Here is a 13,607-nt window from a genome sequence, read left to right on the forward strand (position 1 = left end):
TAGACTGACCGAGGATGAAGGATGAAGAGTGTCTTGGCAAACTCTTCTGCCAGGATCCTTGGGTGAATCCCATCTGATCCCATTGACTTGTGGGTGTCTGAGTGGCACAGCAAGTCACTGACTACTTCCTCCTGGATTGCAGGGGTCTGCTCTGCTCCCCATGCCATGTCAAAGAGTTTAGGGGGGCCGCTTGCCCTGAAGATCACCAATCTTTCTGTTGAAGAATGAGGCAAAGGAGGCATCAAGTACCTCAGTCTGTTCCCCATCCTTGGTGACAAAGTTCTCCACCACATCCACTAAAGGATGAAGATTTTCCTTAGCTCTGCTTTGATTTTTGATGTATTCATAAAAACACTATTTATTTTCTTTCACAGCAGTAGCCAGATTGAGAGAAACATGAACAGAAGATAATGTCCAGAGATTTCAAATAATTTCTAGTAGGCAGTAAAGACATATCTTCTCTTTTTAGAAAAGAAGAAAAAAAAAAGAGATTATAATATGGTAAATATTATTTTCAAGAAAACTACTCCTGTGATGGACTGTTTAGATAAAATTCTGAGCTAAAGGCAAGAATGAATGAAAGGGGAGTACTTGGCAGAATCATGTCTATGGTTAATAGAGCTTTATGATCACTTGCAAGTCGTGTGGTAGATGAACACTCTTCATTATAATAAATAAGTGCACAAGGTTATTCTACAGCTCCGGGGAACATACTGCTTATTTGGCTAGTTCTGGATAAATTTGATGCCTTTTTCTAAGACTGTTTTTAACTTGATGCAATTTTTCCTCTGTTCTTGCTGGGGGTGCAGGTATGTATGCATGTAGAACTAGCTCAGCTGGCACACCCTTCCTTATCTTCCAGCTTCCTGATGCTGCTTGGGGTGAGTCAGCAAGAGAGCAAAGAAGGGAGCTGTAGATCAGACAGACACCAACTGCTCTGCCACTCATGAAACTTGGGCTCTCTTGTTTCTGCATGATGTAGAGTGAAGCAGGCGAATTTTATTTACAGAACTAACTCTTGATAGTAAGTTAGTTGACTTACTAACTTCCTATCAAGATTTAGGTAGTAACTCTTGATAGTAAGTTAGTAAGTCAAGACTAACAAGTTGCAAATACCACCTTCTTGCATTTTTCTGTTATCTGTGCTTACGCTTGGTCTCAGTCATTCTGTCTGCACTGTAACTGTCTTTCATTAATAGCTATGCCCAGTATGTGGCCTCAAGTTGTGCAAAACACAGTAAACTGTATTTCCTGCAGTTCACGTCAGAGAAAAACATATGAGGAGAGAGATATTTCTCTCATTCTGACATTTGCATTTTTCCCTTAATGAGAATTATCTGTGTGTATACTTGAAGGAGAAAATTGCAGAGATTAGCAGAAATTTAATCTTAAAAATAAATGATAATATAATGTTATAATGACAAATTCAATTTAGAAATAGAGATATGAAGAATAATTTCTGTATTTTTCATTCACATGAACAAGCAAAAAGAATAGGGGTTGAAAGAAGGGGGAGAAATTTCAGAAAATTCAGGAAATTATCTACTTTAGAACTGTTCTTGTACATTCTTGCTTTGTAAGATGCAATTGCCCATGTAAAACAATTTGTTATGGACATATGGCAGTGGAAGAGCAGAAAACCCATGAGAAAAATTCTCTATGTCACCACAGGGATTGTTTGAAATGGCATAATGTTTAACACCTAAGAAAGCAGGAAGAAAATTAAAGAATTCTGACAAAACTGGAAAATGCATCATACTACCTATGCAGAATCATTAATTGTAGTTGCTAACTTGCCAAATATGTTTCTATATTTCAGGTAAGATAAAAAAATTTGTCTGAGGCTGTGAGAAGAGCATCTAACACAACCAAGCAACTCAAAGGACAGCTTTAAGCTGAACTCAGCTGACAACTCTCTACATGTACATTTGTCCAAGATGTGAAATTAAATTTGTTACCTCAAAATTCAGATATGGGAAAGAACCAGTAGCTAACTAACATGTTCTCAACAACACAATCATTTAATAAAACAAAATGTGTTGACAGTTCTCAGGTGCCTCTTGGTTTAACAAACTGTTTTGACTGTCAGGCCCCACCTGGTAGACATTGCACTAAAGTGCTCAGGTTCCATTTTGGCAGCTCTGGTGTGGAGTAATTCCTGGACATGACAGATAAACTGGAGGAAGTGGCATCCTAAACTGCAAAAGCTGTTTTGATAGTGTTTAATGTCAAAGTCCCAATATCTTTTACTAGGGTCCTTGCATCAGCAGTGTCACAACAGCTCAGGTGATTTGTACGACTGATATTTCATTTGGATTTGGTCACTTACCATTGTACTTACACATACAGAGATCTGCTTCAGGGGTAAATAATTATTAATAAAGATAATAAGGGATGGAAAAATTTAACACATAACATTTTTGATATACTTGCTCCAGATAACTTTTTATTTCTTTGCCTTATGGACATAACTACCCTGATTTACTGCACATTTTAAAGAAATTAACTTAATTGCATTCAGTAAATCTCATATATGCTAGCACTATTTATAAGATATGTGAGACACTGGTAGCATTTGAACAAGCTCTTTTCTCATTGAATTCCATAAAAAATGGAGGTACTGAACACCTTTGGAAAGGAGAGTAGCAACTCAGTCACTAAGGATCTTGTCTACAGGAACTTATAAAAATAAACCTCTTTATTGTATTTTTTGAATCTTTCTTTTGCTAGTGATCATTTAGGCCAATGCCATTCTTTTAACTCACAGCTGTTGTGTTTACATCCTGCCTCACAGCATGTGAAAAATTATTAAAATATTTTTGGTTTGTATTGTGGCAACAGAATTTCACTGCAAGAGAAACTCCAGTACTATAGGACAAAAGGAAAACATAGTTTGAGGACAACGTTAAAAGGAAAACATAATTTGAGGACAACATTAAAGAAGAGCTAGGACTTGTTCAGGGAGGCAGAGGGAGCTCCTGGTTCCTAGAATTGTGGTGAACATTTACTGTATTCTTGGGAAGAATAAAAGATCATGGTCCTGGTGCCTGAGCAAGAGTGGATCCACACCTTATATCCTGTTTATGTTCATAATACAGTAAAAAATGTAACCCAAGTGATATATTAAGTCACAGTAGATTGCAACTTACAGATTTAAACACACAGTTTTTAGAATGGCTAAAAACCTAGATAGAATATTTTACATCTTTCTGCTTTTGTAAGTTGCACTGATAAGTGATCATATCTATCCTCGAGTAGCTGGGAAAGCTGACTTCAAGTACTATTAAACAAGGATTATAAATAAAAATCTGCTTTAAAAGAAAAGTTGACTTTGGCCTTTTATAATTTTAGAAAGACTGTTAATAATCTAACTAGAGATTTTATAGAAACCAAACTAACATTTTTAATTATTTTGCAGGTATTTTTTTTTCTATTGAGTGAAATGCTGAAGTTCTGGTGAATAAGAACAAGAGCTTCTGCTGAAGTTCTGGAGATAACTATGCTGTGTGTTCACTTACAACTGCATGCAGCATACTGCAGTTTCCCACCATAATGCCATCCATGATACAAATTTTCTCTGAAAAGGAAATTGTTTGTCTCTAGGGATTACAGTTCTTTTAACTGTCAAGAAGTTTAAAAAGCTTCCTAGATGAGAGCAGATGTTCACTTACAATTGAGGATGGCTGAATTTTGATGGATTAAAATGTGTATTTTTACCATTTTCTGAAGAGAAAAAACCAGCCCCAGACTGTGGGTATGTATGATTCTATGTGCATGTGTACACTTTGACTGCTCTGCTCTCATTGACAAATCATAGGCTAGAAATAACAAAGCTCATCAGTGGCTTAGTTTTCACAAAATCTTTAGAACATTTGGACAAAAATCTTTGATAATTGAGGCGTTGTTGGTTTTTTTGGGGTTTTTTATAAAATGTCCACAACATAGAATGATGAACTGGATCACTAACTTATTTTTATAATACGAAAAATATGAACATGTGATTCCTTCAATTTACTGCTACTTCAGTGGAAGAAGAAATGATGTAAAACACTGAGTTCCTTATAGCTAAGGATGATTTGCCTTCTGTATCCTCTTTCAAAACCTTACTTTTTCCTTTGTTAATTTCCATGCTCTTTTTCTTTTCAAAGAGGCTTATTTCTTATGATTCATGATACTTAATGCTTAGATTTTATTTTTTACTTGACAGCAAAGCTTGTATGATCTCATGAACTTGAAGATAGCACACAAACTTGAACTATCTCAGGTTGTACTAGCAGATCTTTGTTAAGCTACTTGAGTTATATTAGTGTCAGGATATTCCAATGTAAATTTTATAAAATATGAAGCTAAATTTACTGGACTGCCTTTTTTCTCTCCCTAAAAGGCTCTCTGTCAAGGGGCACATTTTTCACTGTATTTCTTGATGCTACAGCATTGCAAATATACAAAGGTTCTCTTGTTCTTTGTTTTCCTATGCATACAAATTTTAATTTTTTTTTCCTATGAAGATGTGGAAAAAATAGTCTTTATCTTTTATTAAGTGCAATTATTTTACATGCACGGTTATATTTTAGTATCTTCGGCAAATAACACCTCTTTCATTAATGCATATTTTATTGCATAACTCACACAAACTTTTCTTGACAGAAAATTTGAAATTCAGTCAACCTTTTAAAACTGAAAGTCTGAGAACTTAAATCTTAAAATGGCACAGGAATCCTGCTTGCTTAATTCTGGTCCCAAAATTCATGTAATGGATGATTCAGATATTATGAGGTGGATAGTACACACACTCAAAAGAATATTTAATACTGCTTAGTTATGACTTTGAAACCATAGTATCTGCATCCTGCCTTCCCGAAATTAATAAGTTTTTTCTGAAATTTTTCTCATTTTCTTATTTTTTAAAGAATGAAAAGTCTTTACTATTTTTCTTACTTTTCTCTACCTGTTTTCATAAAACTCTTAATAAATCCAACTGTTATATTACAAAGACATATTCAAAAAATAAAATTACTCATGCCAAAATCTTGAACTAATTAGATTTGAAGTTTCAGGCCAAATCAATAATAAAAATAGTCCATAATTTTTTAATGGAGTGTAATCTATTTTTAAATAGAAGAAAAAAATCTCTTTCTGGAGATTAATAACCATTTCTGGCTTGGATTTATATTTATTTCCTTCCACATAAAGAGCATTTGTTTGGTTATTAGCTAAATTGTCCTAAGAGAAAGAGAAAATGAGAGCTTTTCTGCCTAGTAAAAACCAAATTTGGTCTCATAAATGAAGATTCTGTCTTAAGAGATGTCTTGATCTTTTCAATGTTTTAGTAGAAGTGCTAGTCTCTGCACAAGAACCGTCTCAGCTGATGTTCTTAGTATTTTTCTCATTCTGCTGTAGTTCATCTCTAACTTGTTATTGTACATGACAAAGATTGCACCTGAGCAGAAAGTGAATAAGCCTTCCCAGTTGTCAAAGTCCAGAAGTGCAAGGATTACTTCTATGATGTAGTTATTATGGTCATCCAGGCAGGTGAAGTGAGAGATTGAATATGGGAGTAATGTAATTTGACAGCTCTTTTCATCTTATAAATTTAAGGGAGATGAAGAAGGTCCGGGGTGTAATGGTGGAGCCACGCCATCTTCACTAAAAGTATTGGGAGAGGTAAAATTCAAGGTGACAGATTTAAAAATTGTGTCAATTAACTAGTAGACTTGACACAAAAATCATATGGATGGAAAAATACCTAAAAATACTATCATTTTAGGAAGAAGTCATTTTGATGCTTCAAGAAGATACAAATAATCTCAGAACAAGGTATTACATTGTTAATTAAGAAGAATGTTTCAAAGCAGAGTTATACAGAAGAGCAGAAAAATAAAAGTTGACATCAGGTGACATCACTGCTTGAAGTGAAATTTGACATTTGTTACAAACACTGTTTAAAGAATTCAGACATTTGCAGCCAGAACAGATACAGAAGTGGCCCATACTAGCACATTTTAAAAAAAGAAACCAGATAGTCTTGGAATGAAAGACTCCAGGGGAATTCTTTCCAATTTTCTAATTTAGGACAATGAAGATGTGCTGATTCAGGATGCCTGTGAATGTGGTATGAGACAGTTATGGTTATGGTAGGCCTAACACCAAATAGCTTGAAAAATAAAAGTCCGTAAGGGCCACAAAACAATTCCAAGAATATTTTTATCACCAGTTTTGGAAAAATACATTGAAATAGTAGAAGAAACTATTTTCTAGAATAGATTTCCATTAAATTTTCTTCATCTTCAGTCAATTATGTGGTTTCTGTGATACTGTAAAATGTGAATAAGACTGCTTGCCTGTTCTGAATACTGGCACGAAAATCCAGAGAAAGGTCTGTAAAGTCTTTCAATGGTAGAGTGATATCACCTATATCAAAGCAAGGATGGATGGATGGATGGATGGATGGATGGATGGATGGATGGATGGATGGATGGATGGATGGATGGATGGATGGATGGATGGACGGACGGATACACAGGTGTGTGGAAGGGTAAGTGTACAACAGAAACTGAAAAGGGTTCAGTAGCCAACTGTGTGTACTTGTAGGTGTTACCTGGATGCTTGTGAGAAAAGTGACATGATTATTAAAAATTATTGAAACAGTGATAGAAAAACTCAGCATTGCTGAAGGACTGTTATCTGTGAAAGCCATTAAGAACATTTCTTGATTATTGATAGTTGTTTGAGATGGGTAACAGAGAAGTAGCATTTTGGGCTTCCATGTCACCAAGAGTACTTCAGCATGTCACTTGCTGAACGTTTTCTTCAAAGAATTTTAGAAGAGTTAGCTGATGCATACAGTACCCTCAAACTAAGAAGTGGATGATGTGAATTTTAATTTGTTCAGGCAGCAGGATGACTTTCTAAGCTATAAGCTACTTAAATTATAGAGTTATCAAGACAGGCATGACCCTTGTTTTGATTGGTTGAGTTTTTGTTTGTTTGCAAGGTTGATGTAGGAAGGGTCCAATGTCTACAAGGAGTAAAGAAATAAAGGAATACACACGTGCCCCTCATGTTTTTAAATTGTCCTCACCAGTCCTAAGCCAGTGAGATGAAACATTTTTCCTATAACTAATCTAAACCTCCCCTGGCACAACTTGACTCTGTTTCCTTTTGTCCTGTTATTGGTTACATGGCAGAAGAGAGTGAACCCTCACCTGGCTACAGCCTCCTTTCTGTCGGATTCCAGGAGCAATAAGTGCTTCCTCAGCCTCATTTTGCAGTGTCTAAACATCTCCAGGTCCATCATCTGTAACTCATAAGGCTTGTGGTCTGGTCCCTGTGTCCCTCCTCCAGGCTGTGTACGACATAGTTGTGTTCTGTCTTTACTGGATTGCTCAACCATGTACCAGTTACATCCCAATTCTGAAGAAGGGTCATCTGTTACATTTGGACCACTGTGTGCTGATATAAAATGGGAATTTGTGGTGACAATTCCATGGTCCAAATGCTGGTCTTTGAATCATCACAGCTCGGTCAGGTCCCAAAATATGTCTCTTGTGTACATGCAAGCAGGCACAGTGTGAATACACGGACTTAAAGCACAGCACTGTGGCCACCTCCTGTTCTCTGATACCATGTCCTCTTGACTAATCTGGAAGAGAAGCTACTGTGCTGTGTCATGGATCAGCCATGCCAGGATCCCTTCTGGAAGGTGTGTTGTCTAGCCACAGCTACAGAAAAACTCCCCCTCTCTAACTTGGTGCAGTACTTCCATGTGTTTTGGAAGCTGGATAAAGTGAATATAACTTCCAACACAGTTCAAAGAAACTAAAGGCTCTGTGAAAATTTATTTAAATAATAAGATGTTTTAAAAACTATTTAAATATACTTAGATTAAGACATTAACATGCTTTACTTTATATGTCAACATAAAAAACCTGTTGATTTTACCAGAGGAAAACTAAAAGAATTTGTTCATCATTTAGTCACAGGTCACGGGCTTCAGAATTTTACAAAAACAGATAGTTCTGATCTGTTTCACATAAAAATCGTCAGAGACCTCAAAATATGTTTCATAGAGAGCATTTTATTATGAGCTGTGAGTACTCCTCTGTCATTGACAATTCTCAGTTGCTCTTCCTCAGGCAGAGATAACTGTCTAAAAGTATTTTAGTCCTTCCAAGAGTAGGGCACTTCACACTCTCATTAAAGATTCTTGATGAAGTGGAGAATTGAAACATGTTATTAACACTTTACGAATCAGATTAAGGAATGAAATTCTACTTCTGCAGTCCCTTCTCTGTCATGGGAGTACATTGTATTGATTCAGAAATTACTCCAAAATGGGCACTTTAATTTTCTTTCAATCAGTTTACCAAATACTTATACATCAGTCAGAATTTGTCGGGGAAAAGTAAACCAAAAATTCAACTAACTTCTGCTTTACTAGCATGCAGAAAGTAATTTGGTGTCCAAAACTATGAAAGGGGTAGAAGAAGAATTATCAACTATCATTAAAACTGTTTGCATCTTGTATTATAATGACTGAAATAAAATAGAAGAGGTATACAAATACAATTTAAAGACATTTGTCAGAATCCTACAACATTTGTGAAATAGGTAAAGAATAAGTGAGGATTGATTAAGGTGTGTGCCCTTTAGAATACAAATATATCTCTGTGAACACATATAGAAGTAAAGAAATCTCTGTAAGTGTGAAAAAAATTGCCTGAAAACATATGCTATGTAGCAACAGGAAATTGTTAGATATCATGTACATGTAAAGTTAATAGGGACTTTTAAGTAGGCAGAACACAATTATTTGCTTTGGAGTTCAGCCAGCAAACAGGAGCTAACTCCTTTGCTTTAAACCTAAATGAACTTGTGTAGGGATGGCTGTGGGTAAAAAAGAAAGCTCTGCTGCAGGCTCAGTGCTAAGGCATATCACTTCCAGTAACCACCGATCAGGCAGATGGGTCACATCGTACCACCTCTCTGAGCTCTGTCTAGGTTTATTTTTAACTTGTTGCCAGCGTTTTGCACCACTGGGTACAGACAAAGGGGAAAAATCCTGACTATTAGTGCAGAGCATTTTTTCCTGGTGGGTATTTTGTAACTATCTTTGGTGACATGTGATAGGCTGTAATCCAGGGCTTTGGTGGGGTGGACAGTCTTAAGGGTAAAAAATTATTGTGAATTTTCACACTCAGCATTATATTATTTCCAGGTTTTGATTCTGAGTCTTAAGAGATTGGGAAAAGATAGAGGGAAAAAATTGTATTTCAAAATGACAAGAATTAATTTGACATTGTAAAGAAGATTTTTTTTTTCTTGGTTATGTGCTTCTACTGCACTTCCTGAACTCGTAAAAAGATTTTTCTTTTGCTTTTTGAATATGTTTGGCTTGCATTTCAGATTTCAGCGGGTGACACGGAAGGAAACAATACCGAGCATGGAATTGCATCAAGTCACATTTGACCTTCACATTATGCATCCTTGTCAGTCAGTAATGTGTCGTGATCCTTTCCCACCCTGACATCTGCTCAAACTTCAAAAGATGAAAGCCATCTTAGGCTTCTAAAAATTGTTCTACCTTCTCAGACAAACACTGTTGTATGTACTAGTATTTTCCATTTCCATGCTTACTGCCATTTCCACAGAATTACATGGAAGGTGTCATTCTGATAAGAAATCCTACTCTTTTTCAATCTGTGGTCCCCTTGCATATGATTCATGCCTCCATCTCTGGACACTTGAGATAATATCAACAAGACAGTGTGTAATGTCTCCTCTGCACAATTGTCTTATATCCCTCATGTTATAATTACGCTGCCATTTGTCATGAGGCACAAGAATTATTTGATAGAAATATGTCCTACACATGTTCTGTAAGTCTCCTTTCTTAATACACCTAGAGAGTATCTTTTTCAATATTCAGCCTCTGCTAATTTCTGTTCATTTGGGCATTTCCAGATCATGAGTTTTGCTCCCTGAGATTTAGAAAAACCTGTCACAAAGTTGTATTTTTCAGAAGAATATTCCCCTTACCATTCTGTCTTCTTCAGATCTGATCTCTGACTCTGAACTAAACCTTAAAACTCCTGGTCAATGGGTAAGTGGAAAATATTGGTTGGCAGGAGTAAGGGTAGTTTCCAGCAGCAGAGCATGGGCACATGACATGTCTTGAAAGAAATGAGTCAGACTTTCCTGTCAGACAAGCTCCCAGGGCTCACCTCTTCCTTTCATATATTCATGCTTTATGACATGCTTCTGTCCTTGAAGCTCCATGTAGCTGATAACTATGACAGGAGTTGCTTCCACCTGAGATATGCACAGAAAAGCTATTTTCTAATAAATATTGCTTCATCCTGCCATGAGCTTCTATTGCAATGAATATTGCAAAGCACCAACCTTAGTGAACAAAGACATTGAAAACAAAATTAAAGCTCACTTGTGCAATTCCCTTTGCTCTGTGTGTAGCTGCTACTTAATATCTGCCCTCTGGTTCTTAACTGCAGTAAGAAGCACTACATCAAAATCATTATTTCTAGGTATGCCTACACCCACAAGATCTTTTTGTTAGTCATCATTTGTTAGCCAGGTTCAGGCAGAGCGTTGTTTGGCCACTGTTGAGCACCCTCTTTGGCTCTGAGCAGGATACCATCAGTACAATTATCCCATTTTCAGAGGAAATAAAATAGTTACATGCAAAACAGGGTGCTAATTTATTTACCTTACAGTCCACAAGAACTTTGCTTTGCCTTCAAAGGAAACAGAATGCTATCTATGCATCCCAGAGCAACACTTTATAAAGAGTTACAATCTTTTTCTGCTCCTTGAAAAAGGAAAAGGGAAAGGGAGCTGAAAACAAAAAGAGGGGAAAAGAAGTGGTTTCCTAGATGGAACCCTTGGTGTTTGAAACTGCCTTAGTCTTGCCTGCTAGTAAATAGGGTAACAAGAAACAGATATAGACTTTTCCAAGTTTTGGTGTTTCATTGATAAGCTGAGTGAGACATCTATTGCTGGTCTAAGGAATATATAGACTGCTGCAAAATCCTTCTCCAGATTTTTCCCCTGGTCCATGGGGTTTGGATCAGGCCTTCAAAGGCTACATATGCAAAAGCCATTGTTTTTTTGGCATCTTACATTGTTTTCCTACTTAGTACCGAATTTTCAGAAACGAAGGATTAAAGATTAGGAACAAAGCTCAGGAAAAATGGATTGTACAGACGACAGGCATTGCAAATCATGTCAGTGTGTGCCAGAAAGCTCCTTACAGCTCTCACATAAGCTACAGAGATGCAGCCTGAATCTCCAGGAAGCAAACATTCCCTGCCACAATTTTAAAAAGAGGCACTTACCAAGCCTATGTATTGTTCAGGCACTACAAATACTTCTATTTTTTTCCTTGATTTCTAGAAATATATTTTGCTCATGCTATATTAGAATGACAATGACATCTAAGTCAAGGCTAAACCCACAGCAGAGTGATGAGCATCCTGTCTGAATGTGGCGTACAAGCATAGCCATAGCACAAAGCACCATTTTATCTTTGTTTGGCCCCTGCATGTTTGCTGTAATCATCCAGCAATGCTACATACAACATTAAAAAAAAAAAAAGGTAAAAACCCCCCACTTGTAGACTGGAATGTCGCATTAAAAAGAAAATTAAAAATTAAAAAAAAATTTAAAAATTGAACACTTCTATGGGTTGTACATTTTCTACACATACGTGCAGGGAAGCAGGCACCAGACATTGAATAGACAGTTTGATATTTAATCAGAATACAGCTATTTAGGTATTTTCTTGGTCTGTCTCTGGATTTTTCATTAAAAATACGTGGTTAACAGCAGCCAACCTGATTTGCATGTGTGTGTGTGTGTCTGATTTGTTCACCGCTATGCCTCCTGTGTCCTACATCTTAATCACATCCAGGCACCCGCCCCATTACATTACCAGAAGGGAAGTGATGGACATCCCTTGACTCTCTTCATGACCCTCTGATAATCCTGTTTCACACACAGGCTCCCTGCTGTATGAAACACAAAAGCTGCCACTGTAGTTCTTTACTTCCAGTCGATATTCTGACAGACTTGATCTAGCAAATTAGTATGCCGTGGTAGGGGCACGACAAAAGACCCTTTTGACACACTCTGAATCGATACAAAGGCCAACAGAGAGCCATTTCACCGTAGTTCTGTTATTTTTCCCCTTTTGATGACCCTTCTTCTTCTTCTCTTTTTTTTAGCTCGTATGACCTTGTCAGATTTAAAAACATAATGTTAGAAAAGTCATCCTTGGACAGGAGAAGAAAAATCTAAACATGCAGAAATGCAAGAATACCAATGTAAAATTACAATACAGCTGGATCAGAGGAATACAGATTTTCTTGTGTGAATTTGTCCTTCAAACTACTGAAATCCCTACATGAGTCCAATGTCAGAGTACAGAATTAAACACTGTTCTAGCCATGAATGCTGTGCTACATCTGTTTATTCCTTCTTTTTAAAAAAAGATTAATCTGTTCAGCATTTTAAAAAAGTATGTCTTAGTCCTATTTCTTGGTATGAAGAATCCGGCAGCAGAATCAAGTATTTTACAAGATTGTAGTCACATTTACTTAATTTCTAAGGGCTTATGCTGTGAAATTGAAGTGAATTTATGCTGATATTTATCATAAAATACGAAGAATAATACATTTTTGTATGTGACGTTGTTATAAAAAAATTATTAGGAGCAACTTAATCTATAGCTGGAAGTTAATCTGCAGGTATTTTGCTTGTTCAAGATTATTATGTATACATAGAGGAACTACAGACTTAATTGAATTGCATTTGTAAACAATATTTCTGCGTGTATTTGTCTATTTCTGCAAGAATTATTCATTACAGAATTATTCATCTTCAGAGTCACTGTAATTTTAAATTTACACCTTTTCAGTTTACACCTTTACCAATATAATTTCTTTTATTCTGGCAAAATCTGTGTAATAGATTTACATTTCAGTCTTTAGGAAGCATACATGAATGAGGATGACAACTATTTATCTCATAATTGGTACTTATGTGTTACTATATCCAGCTACATGTAAACACGATAGCTTTCCCTTATAGTTTTAAAGATATAATTATGTCATAATAAAGCCTAATTCTTGTAATTTGCTTGATTTTTTATTGTTCTGAATGTAAGATATCTCCTCTTTAATGAAACATAAGTACTCAGATAATCCATATTTTCTTTCTCATAGTAACAAACTTGAAAACACCTACTCAAACTCACTTTCCAAACCTAATCTTCGAATTTTAAGTTTTCAAGTTGAAAGCAAACTTAAGTCAATAAAAAATGAGACATTCCCAGCTTCAGAAAGCACTTTGCTGTAACTCACAAAGAAGCATTTTCCAAAAATACAGGTGCACAAATTACTTGCGGTATTTGCTGTACAGTATGTACATTTGACCTCTGCTGCACTCCAGCATTTTTCAACACATAAACCTTGTTCTCTCAAATAGAACTACTATATAAACACAAGGGATAAAGCATATTGTGTAAGAAATTCAGGCCACTTCAGACAACTCAGCTTGATAACAGAGGCAAAATTACACTAGCTGTTCCAATT

Source organism: Melospiza melodia, chromosome Z (assembly GCF_035770615.1).
Source record: "Melospiza melodia melodia isolate bMelMel2 chromosome Z, bMelMel2.pri, whole genome shotgun sequence".
In the NCBI taxonomy this organism is placed as follows: domain Eukaryota; kingdom Metazoa; phylum Chordata; class Aves; order Passeriformes; family Passerellidae; genus Melospiza; species Melospiza melodia.